Source organism: Cupressus sempervirens, chromosome 8 (assembly GCF_028749045.1).
Source record: "Cupressus sempervirens isolate cs-2001-9-10 chromosome 8, ASM2874904v1, whole genome shotgun sequence".
NCBI lineage: Eukaryota > Viridiplantae > Streptophyta > Pinopsida > Cupressales > Cupressaceae > Cupressus > Cupressus sempervirens.
The window spans coordinates 89358526-89370024 of record NC_143125.1 but is presented as its reverse complement, the minus strand read 5'-3'; positions in this window follow the sequence as shown (position 1 = coordinate 89370024).

Sequence of the window (11499 nt, the reverse complement as noted above, 5' to 3'; positions counted from 1 at the left end):
AAATTCACCCAATTTGAAAAAATCCACCAATAGCATGCTACTAATTCTTACTCTTCTGAAGTGATGCCTTATGAAAGGCCAACCCTATCAAAAGTTACAATAGATATTATTAAATGTGACCTGGTTAAAGGATTTCGCTCACCCTATTAGGAGTGAGTCTTGTTAGAGGACTTTATGCAATTCAATTAGAATTTCACCTAGTTAAAGGATTTACAAATGACTATTAGGTCAACCTTAATCTAAAGGATTTTATCCACACTGGTACAATTGTTAGAAAGTAATAGTAAGACTTGATCTGATAAAAACTTACAACTCACGTGCACATTCTAGATCTCTATTTTAGTTCTCTATTCTTCTTGGCATTCATACTCTTCAGCACTGATAACTTATTCACCCTTTAAGAATTTATCCCTTAAGCCTTCTTTCTTTATATGGAAACTATATTCTTCTTCTATTTGGCCACTAGATGAAGCAATACCCTAGACTCCTTATCTTCCTTAGATTCTTGCACATACAACCTTTGCTTCTCATTAATTATCTCTATAAATAGAGATTTAGATCTTTTTTTGCTTAACCACAATTATTCATTTTAGGGTTAGGTAGGAGTTAATAAGTCTACCCACTTTTATATTTGGTTCCTCTAGAAACTTCCTCTACAATATTCCTTGAATTCACCTCAAAATGGTTTTCCTTGAATTATGTGCTACTAGCTCATCATAGTGATCTTCCACATACTTCAGACAATTCAAGAAATCAAATTAGTCAGCTTAGATTTGTCAAATCTTTGATTTAACGCTGTTTATTATCACTCAACATCTATAATATTATGCCACTCATCCAACACTAAAGTTTATCAATTCTTGACACCAACAAAACTTTACTTGGCATATACTAACATTCACTCAGCTTGCACTATTTGTCTTGTTTTCTCAAAACCTATTGATTTTCACTTGGCTTCTACTAATATTTGCTTAGCATTGTATTTCCTTTTTCACTTCCCTGGTCATTAGCCATCACCATATTTGGAATCATCATCCAAGTCTATTATATTATTCTCACTACTCTTGGTATTGAATTGGAAATTTTGGCTACTCTAGGTATTTACCTGAATATCTCTTTCCTAAGAAAAATACTCCATCTCTTCTACTCTTTCTATCATCAAAGTTTCCTACCCAATCAACATTTGTATAGGCTCTTAACTCAAATTTTTTATTTTTCTTGTAGTATAGACCATAATCTTTTGTTCCTTTCAGATATCTCATAATTCTCTTAATAACCATCAAATGATTCTCCTTAGGATTTTCATAAAATCTTGCAACAATCCCCATAGCTAATGCAATGTCAGGTCTACTATGTACTACATATTGCAACTTTCCATCATAGACATGTAAAATGTTTGATTCACGTTAGCGGAATCATCATTGTTTGAAATTTTATGTCCTATCACCATAGGAGTGCTAATTGATTTTGAATCCTCTAAACCAATAAGTTTTCAGTATCTCCTTCACACACTTAGACTGAGTGATGTATACACCATATTTCATTTGATATACTTGTAAACCAACCAAAAATGCGATCTCTCCAAGCATAGACATCTCAAATTCTTTCTTCATTTTATTTGAAAATGCCTTACATAATGCATTTTGACCTCCAAATATGATATCATCAACAAAAATTTAAGCTAGTAAAATACCTTTACCTCCTTATGTCTTTAAGTATAGATTTATGTTATCATCAATCTTCTCAAAACCAATCTTCACAAGATAATTGTGAAGCCTTTCATACCATGCTCTTGGGGCTTTCTTTAAACCATATAAAGCTTTGTGTAGTCTACATACCAAGTTCTTGTTGTTTGGATCAAAAAATCCTTCAAGCTATTCTATAAAAACCTCTTCTTCTAATATACCATTCCAAAATACTGATTTCACATCCATCTAATAAACTATGAAATATTTGTATGTAGAGTAAGCAAGCAGAGTTCTTACTCCTTCCAATCTTGCAACTAGAGAAAAATTTTCTTTATAGTCAATTCCTTCCTTTTGTGCATACCCCTTGCAAACTAATCTTGTCTTATTCCTTGTAGCTTCACCATTCTCATCAAACTTGTTTCTATACACCCACTTGGTTCCAATCAAATTCTTGTTCTCTAGTCTAGGTACTAGAGTCCATGTTTTTTTCATCTCAATTTGATCATTTTCTTCTTTCACTAGTGGGATGATCCCACAATAATGGGTTTCACTTTTTGACCAATTTTGACATTGAAATCAATATTTTTGAAACAAACCTCACATTTGAGTGACAATATCTCTAAAACTATGAATAATTTGAAGATGACATAAACTAGTGATTTCTAGTACTCTATTCCTACTTTGTAATCATATTTTTTAATTCAAAAAAAAATTTATTGAAGTCAAATGTTTCTTCTCCTTCAAAATGTGGTACATATGAAAAATCAAAATTTTAAAAGAGTGACACACTGCTTGAGAAGCATAACTTTTATTCTAGAAATGATAATGAGGTAATTCTTTTGATGTTGGATTTGTAACATCAATATCTAGAGGATGCAATTGGTTTGATTCATTTTGTTTGAATTTTGTATAGTTTATGAAGTTTTGAAGTGACATCATTGTAATTCAAGCATAGGTTCATTTTGACAAGGATAACTTGAACTCAATATATCATAAATTTCAAATTTTCATTTTTTAATAGAAAGCTATACTAGTAACCCATTTCCTAGATATTTTTCAATTTTTTTGATGTAATTCACAATTTTTTTTTGAGGTGTCGAAGCCAGTTGATGATTAATCATTAATAAACCTATAATGACTTAAACTCAATTTTGAAATTCTTATTGAATTTAATACCTATTAAAATTATGTTAGAATCTGATAAGATTAATAACCCAGAAAACTAGTGCAAAGAGTAAATATCTAAACTATGAATGCAAATGATACAAAATCAAAATAGCATCATAGAGTTAGTCTCCAAGAGAGTAATGCAAATGCTAGAAGTAGAATAGCATTAAGAGGATGCAAAAACAAGAGATGCAAACACAAGCCAGGTAGCATGCTTATATATGCTAGGAAGAGGGAGGAGGTGTCAACACCAACCAATGAGGAGCAACCATCTATCAGACTAAAGATAGCAAAGTATCTTCCCAAGATAGCTAATGGATGCTCACATGTAGGAAGGTGACACCTCACAACCATTCACCTAATAAGACATTCTTTATTAACCTAAGCGAGATTATTAAAAAGTGTAAGAAAAACCTAGCAAAATAGGAAAAATAAAAAACTACACTAACACCCCCCCATAAGTGAAGCTTAGGTGGATGTAGAAATGGGTCTCGGCAAGTCAAGCCTGATGAGGTACAAATGTACATAAGATTTCTCAAAAGAGAGAGAAAAGAGACCCCCCCACAAAAAAGTCAGGACTCCGAGTGAGAGGAAGAGGCCCCCCCAGAAGATGAAGCATCCTGCACCCCCAGCAAAGCTTGCAAATGAAGGAAATTTCTCTTAGTGAAGGGTTTGGTGAAGATATCACCAACTTGCTCAAAAGTTGGACAATAGCGAAGGTCAATGACATGACCATGGATGAGCTCCCGGATGTAGTGCATGTGGACCTCTATGTGTTTGGTCCGTTGATGATGAACTGGATTTCATGAGATCTGAATGGCACTCTGGTTGTCACAAAATATGACAGATGACCGTCTGATCTGGATACCAAACTCAATAAGAAGATGTTGAATCCAAATGGCCTCAGTGGTGGCATTTACAGCCCCCCAATACTCAGCCTCAGTAGAAGACAAAGCAATAGCAGACTGCTTTTTGCTCGACCAACAAATAGGACCTGACCCAAGTGAGAAGCTATACCCTGAAGTAGACTTGCGATCCTCAGAATCACCTGCCCAATCTGAATCTATGTAGCCCACCAAATCAAGCTCAATACCTGCTGCATAGTGAATCCCACAACTATGAGAACCTTGAATGTAGTGAAGGATCCGCTTGGCTACTTTCCAGTGTAACTCATGGGGCTCCTGCATGAATCGAGATACCATGCCTACAACATAGGAGATGTCAGGTCTCGTATGAGTCAGATAAATGAGACTCCCAACAAGTTGGCGGTACAAAGTTCCATCAACAAGTGGAGAAGAACATTGAGCCTCAGGTTTGACTCCAGACAGGAAGGGAGTCAGAGCAGGCTTACAGTCAGCCATATGAAACCTCAAGAGTAAATCTAGAGCATACTTGGATTGCATGATGGTGATCCCAGAAGGAGACTGAAGGATCTCAATCCCAAGAAAGTAATGTAACAAGCCCAAGTTAGTCATCAAAAAACTGTCTTGAAGGGCCACTTTGACAGCCTTAATGGTGGGTGAAGAACTTCCTGTGATCAACAAGTCATCAACATACAAAACCAAAAATAGAAGTGAATCACCCTGTTGCAAAATGTATACATTAGGATCAGAATGACATCGAGTGAACCCAACTGATAGAAGGAAGGAGTCCATCTTGGCATACCAGGCCCGAGGAGCCTATTTGAGGCCATAGAGAGACTTTCAAAGACAACACACAAGTGAAGAATCCTAAAGGAAGCCTTGTGGCTGCTCCATGTAGATCTCCTCATGAAGGTCACCATGAAGAAAAGAACTCTTCACATCCATCTGATGTACTTCCCAATGATTAGCTGCAGCAATGGCAAGAACAATTCGAATGGAGTTCATTCGAGCAACTGGCGCAAATGTCTAAGAGTAGTCAATCCCAGGAACCTAGGAGAATCCTTTGGTGACCAAGCGAGCCTTGTGTTTGTCAACTGACCCATCTGCTGCAAATTTTGTCCGATAGATCCACTTACATCGAACAAGTTTTCTTCCTTTAGGAAGAGGGACAAGATCCCAAGTGTGGTTCCTCATCAAGGAACTATACTCTTTCTGCATAGCTATATCCCACTCAGAAATACCAAAAGCCTCATGAAAGGACTGTGGATCTAAGGCAGTAGCAATGAAGACATGTGGAGCATCCTGGAATTGTGAACGAGTTTGCCTGGTGTTTGATGGATCCCCAACCAAATCACCTACAGACTGCAAGGTCTGTCTAGCCCAAAGTGGGCAAGAAGATGGAGAATTTGGAGGGGAATCATTAACCTCTGAATGATGACTAGGAGATGAAGGAGGTGAGTTCTTTGAATCACTTTTTGCATCAGAAGTAGAGGTAGAAGACTGTTCAGGTGAATCTGACTCATCGGAAGATCTGTCATGTATTCCAAGTGACTCTAATGTCAAGGTAGAAGGAGTTGGAGAAGTGATAGAATGTGATCTTGAAGATCCCTCCTCAAACTGAACACTCCTCTCAATGAATAACTCATGTGTAGTAGGGTGGAGCAACCGATAACCCTTCACACCATCAGGTTAACCTACAAATATGCAAGGTCTGCTTTGCAGATCCAAGGCCTTACGTTTCTCTGTAGGAATGTGGTCCCATGCAAGGGAGCCAAAAACTCGAAAGTGCTTAACTGATGGTTTTTGACCGCACCAAGCTTCAAAAGGAGTAACTCCCTTCAAGGCTCGATGAGGAACATGGTTCTGGATATAACAAGAACAGTTAATGGCTTCTACCCAATACTGTGGTGCAAGAGATCTAGAGTGAATCATACAGTTTGCCATTTCCTTCAAGGATCTATTCTTCTACTTTGCAACACCATTTTGCTGAGGATTGTATGGAACTGAATGATGTAAATCAATCCCCTCTGAAGTGCAAAATCTTTCAAACTGATGGTTGACATACTTACCACCATTATCTATGCGCAAAACCTTGATGGCTTTCCCAGATTGCTTTTCTACAAAATTTTTGAAGTCTTGAAAATGATCAAATACCTCTGACTTCTGTTTGAGAAAGTACACCCATGTATATCGAGAAAGGTCATCAATGAATGTGAGGACATATCGGGCCTTGCTGAAAGAAGGATGTTGTAATGGACCAGCCAAATCATTGTGAACTAACTCTAGTATCTGCGAAGCTCTCCATGCCTTACTTTTGTCAAACTTTTCCTTAGGATGCTTACCAAGAATGCAACCTTGGCAAACACCTCCTGAGAATTGAACTGAAGGCAACCCTGTGACCATGCTCTACTGGTTGAGCTGATGCAAATAGAGGAAGTTAAGATGGCCACACTGCTCATGCCATAATTTACTCACATCATTAGAGTGAGTGAGCAAAAAAAATGAAGGAGGATCAGGAACAAAGTGAGAAAATAGATAGAGCCGTGATTGATGATCTGCTCTCCCAATTACAACTACAGAATCACTATGCAACTCACGTATCTCCACTGAATCAGGAGTGAACTCAACCCACTTGCCTAAACCTGTGTGAGTGATTTGGTATATTGATAGGAGATTAGTTGATAATGAGGGTACACAAAGAACATCATGGAATGTGCCATCCCCCACATCAACAGACCCTCTCCCACACACCTCAATAGGAGTGTCATCACCCATCAAAATAGAAGGCATAGTACATGGCTCCAAGGATGCAAGTTCTTCCTTAGATGAAGCCATGTAGTGTGAAGCACCCGAATCAAGAACCCAAGTGGATGGTGAGGAAGCAACTGCAACAAGAGCTTTGCCCTTTCCTTTTGCCTTGTTGTTTTCTTTTGCCTTGTTAGACTCTTCATTAGAACTTTGTTTGATAGACTTAGAAACACTAATATTATTCTTCTCAAGAATGTATGTCAAGTGATCAATTTGTTTCTTCAAACATTTATGTTCATCATGACTGGGTCTTTTACAATAGGCACATTTAACCTTTTCTTTCTTAGGCTTATCGCCCTTAGAGGATGAGGTATCAATAGTTTCTTTTGAAGCAATTGGTATTTGATCCTTCTTTTCCTCACTATTATTTTGTTTCTCATCCTTACTATTGTTGTTACTACTTTGTCCTTTTTGTTCTTTTGTGCCTTGGTTGGTTGCTAAGGCATGTGACTTAGAGGACTTAAGAGTGCCCATCTGGATTAGCTTGTCCTGTTCTCGAGTGAGATTGACAGCAAAATCATCTAGAGATGGCATGGTGAATTGAGTACCAAGTGCACCCTTAGTAGCATAGAAGGTAGAGACAAACACAAAATATTCTGAACTTAGCTTAGAGAGAATACTAAGAATCAGTTGTTCATCTTTCTTTTCAATTCCAGATTGTTTTAACTACAGCCTTAGTGATTTCAATTTGGTGAAGAAATCTTGGATTATGTTGAAATTTCCTGGACTCAAACTAATTAATTCATTTTCCAACATATGACCCCTCATTGAATCTTGTGTGCCAAATAATGTTTCTAGCTTTGTCCATACTTCATTTGGTGTATCCAAAGACTCAATGTGAAATAGCAAGTCAGGAGAAACAGACAAACACAATGTTCCATATGCCTCATCACATTTGTTAAACCACTTAGGCTTGTCTTCATCTTTAGCAGATTCAGTTTCAAGCCCCATAGTTATCCTATTTAATCCATCTTTCCTTAAGTGAATTATCATGCGTGATTTCCACTCAAAGTAATTGTATGGAGTTAGGATGGGCATATTTGTTTGATCCATGATGAAGGAATGCAAAGAAATGCTAAAAAAAAGAGAACCCAGCCACGACAATGCCCCCCCCTTTTTACTCAATCAAAGAACCCCTCCCAAGAAATATGATTTGGCACTTTATTTTAGTGCATTTACAACTACCACTAGAAAGAGATACTTAGTGGTCTTGATTTCAATGCATTACAAACCCTCATGAAAAGCATATGCTAAAAGCAAAACTTGGGCACAATAATCAAGGAAACAAATAGCACCACTATGATCTACTCGAAAAATCATGCACTTTCAAAAAAAGAATCACCTCGATATGAGGTTGTATGAGAAAGTTATGATCCTCCGAAGTTTTCAAAACGAGAACTGTGCACAGTCACGGCTGAGAATCTGCAATTTCTGAAGAATTCATGCATGAAAATCAAAAAATAATTCCACTAGTAGATAGAGCACAAAAAAATAGCCAAGTTCATAACAAGAATCATCAAAATCAGAGTCCATATGAGCAAGAACGAGACATTTGAAAACTGCATTTAAATCTGCGGCTGCCAACGGAGAGGGGTATGGTTGTAGCTTTGCATGCTCGATTCAGAAAAATATACAGCTTGCGTGCAAAATCTAAAAGATACCCAGATGGTTTTTTGGGGCTGCAAACAAAACCCAGAAAGCGTTTTTCTTGCTGATGAACAGAAGATGTTGCTGTAGTGTAAATCAGACGCCTTTAATAGTAAAAAACGGCTCCAAAAATCAGAAAACGACCCCAGCAACCAAAATTTGACATGCAAATGCTGGATTAGCTTCTTAAGTCCATCAATGGCATGCTGGAACCTGCAAAACTGATTGAAAACTCCAAATATGCAAGTTGGTTGTCAGATTTGAGATTGAAACCCCAGAGAAAAACTGTTTTTGTCAAAACTTTTCTGATTCTCAAGATCATCCAAAGATGCAAGAGAAGAGCATACTTCGTTTTTCAAAAAACTACAATAAAGTTTATTTGCCCCCCCCCCCGAATCTCTCAAATAAGGAAACTAAAATCTACTTTTGCACATAGAAAAGCTCTGATACCATGTTAGAATCTAATAAGATTAATAAACCAGAAAACTAGTGCAAAGAGTAAATATCTAAACTATGAATGCAAATGATACAAAATCAAAATAGCATCATAGAGTTAGTCTCCAAGAGAGTAATGCAAATGCTGGAAGCAGAATAGCATTAAGAGGATGCAAAAACAAGAGATGCAAATACAAGCCAGGTAGCATGCTTATATAGGCTAGGAAGAGGGAGGAGGTGTCAACACCAACCAATGAGGAGCAACCATCTATCAGACTAAAGATAGCAAAGTATCTTCCCAAGATAGCTAATGGATGCTCACATATAGGAAGGTGACACCTCACAACCATTCACCTAATAAGACATGCTTTATTAACCGAAGTGAGATTATTAAAAAGTGTAGGAAAAACCTAGCAAAATAGGAAAAATAAAAAACTACACTAACAAATTATAGTCATTAGAAAGCTTGCTTTGAGAAGCACAATTGAAAATTTATTGATTTATAGTAGGAGATCATTTGATGCCAATTCTGAGGGTCAAAACACTAGTTTTCTTCTTCTTTTTTTTAAAAAGGAAAATAGAAATGTTTTTTTTTTTAAACATATGTTTGTGTGAACAAAGTGTTCATGCAAACATAGTGTTCACACAAACATATTTTGTATGTTCACATCAACACTATGTTCACATGGATATATGTTTTCAAAAAATGGAAAATTTACAATGAAAATAGTAACTTTTGTGTGTTCACGCTAAAATTTATAGCACTTATGTTTGCACGAATGTGTCGTTTATATTTATTTATGTTCACATGAGCATAAATGTAGGGAATGTTTATGTGAACATTTCTTTAATGTTTGCATGAACAATTGAAAATTAGAAATTCAAAATTTTCATCCATTTCTGATTTTGTTAGTGTCGCAAAAGCACTGCCCAGTATTGTGGGATCACCCCATTGCTTTACTCCAGTCTTCATTCTCTAAGGAATCTTTTAATGAATTAGGCTCATGCATCCTCAAAAAACATGGATCAATTCTCAACCTATTCCTTGCCATTGGCCTAGCTTCTTTATCTCCAATAATTTGTTTTGTAGGGTGATGTCTTTTGACATACTATTACAATCTTGGATCTTTTCTTCTTTCTTCAATGGATCTATCACTTCAGAATCACTGTGTACTTCACCATCAAGCCAATTGACATTCCTTTCATGTAGACTTATTTTACAATTAGAATGTACCTTAGCTTCTATCTCCATCTCAACTCCTAAATGTAACTCGATTCCTAATTGCAACTTGACATTCATTGTATGTGACTTGGAAGTCATTGATCCAAGTTGTTGATTTACAACTTGGTTTACACCATCTTCATCTATAGGCATACCTTCATAAAATTATATAAAAGGATTTGTACTCTTCAAGTTCATTCATATGTTCAGCTTCATGTACCTCTATATATTCATCAAACTTGACATTTGCACTTTCCACAACTTTTTTAGTATTAGTATGAAAACATTTATAAGGTTTACTTCTTGTAGGATAGCCTAGGAATATACCTTCTTCACTTTTAGCATCAAATTTAACATTCCTACTATCTATAAGAATATAACACTTGCTTCCAAATACCTTAAATATTTTATATTGGGTGAGTATCCATACCATATTTTAAAAGGTGTTGAATAAATACCTTTCTTGACTAGTACTCAGTTCAAGGTATAGAGAATTGTACTTATAGCTTCTATCTAGTATTTCAAAGAAATATTCTTCTCCATCATAAGTGTTCAAGCATAGTCCATTTTGTGGAGGGGTCCTATGTGTAGAAGTTTGTTTCTTGATTCCTCTATCATTACAGAATATCTCAAACTCATTTGATGTAAATTCTCCACCTCTATCTTGTCTCAGACATTTCAAGCTTTTGTCAATCTCCTTTTCAACTCTAGCTAAGTACCACGTAAACATTTGGAAAGCATCAGTTTTTTTTCTTTTTTAGAAACATAACTATCATCATCCTAGAATAATCATCAACAAATAGGATAATTTACATGTCACCTTTGTTTCTTTTTGCATCAATTAGTGCACACAAATTTGTATGAACTAATTCTAGAATTTCTTTAGAGGACTAAGTCTTACTTTTAAAACTAGATTTTGTCATCTTGCCTAACTAACATTGTTTACAAATTGTATTGTCAAGTTTCTTCAGTTTAGGTAAATCTCTTACTCTTTTCATGTTACTAATACTAACTAAGTTATCAAACTTAACATGACATAACCTCTTGTGCCATATCCACACATCATAAAATTATACAACAAGAAAAGTAGCATCATTCATGTCAAGATAAAATAGATTACATCTAGTCTAATAACCTTTTCCAATTAGTTTCTCATCAATGTCATAGATTCTTTTCTTTTCTGTTTTTCAAACTCAAATTTACAACTTAAAATATTTATTTGTGACACACTCAATAAGTTATAGTTAAGTCCTGCTACATAATAAGCATTGTCACACGTGATCTTTTCTATAAATTTAATTAATCCTTTATGTTTTATTAGGTAGGGTATATCATTACAAAATCTTACACTATTACAATTGTAAAAATCAAGGGTGATGAACTTACTTTTATCTCCAGTCATGTGATGTGAACACCTACTATCAATGATCCATTTGTCCCTCTTGTTCACACAATATACTAGTGCAGTTGCCTCATCCGCATCAGAATCACCCTTCATCGAAAAATACACCACTTCATCATCATAGACATCAAATTCATCTTTTGTTTCCTCCTCATTAATGTATCAAGACTTATTTCCTTTATCTTTATAATATTTGTTGTCCTCATCTCTTTTACTTTTGTATTTGTCTCCACTTCTATTATTCATCTTCCTTGGACATTTAGCAGC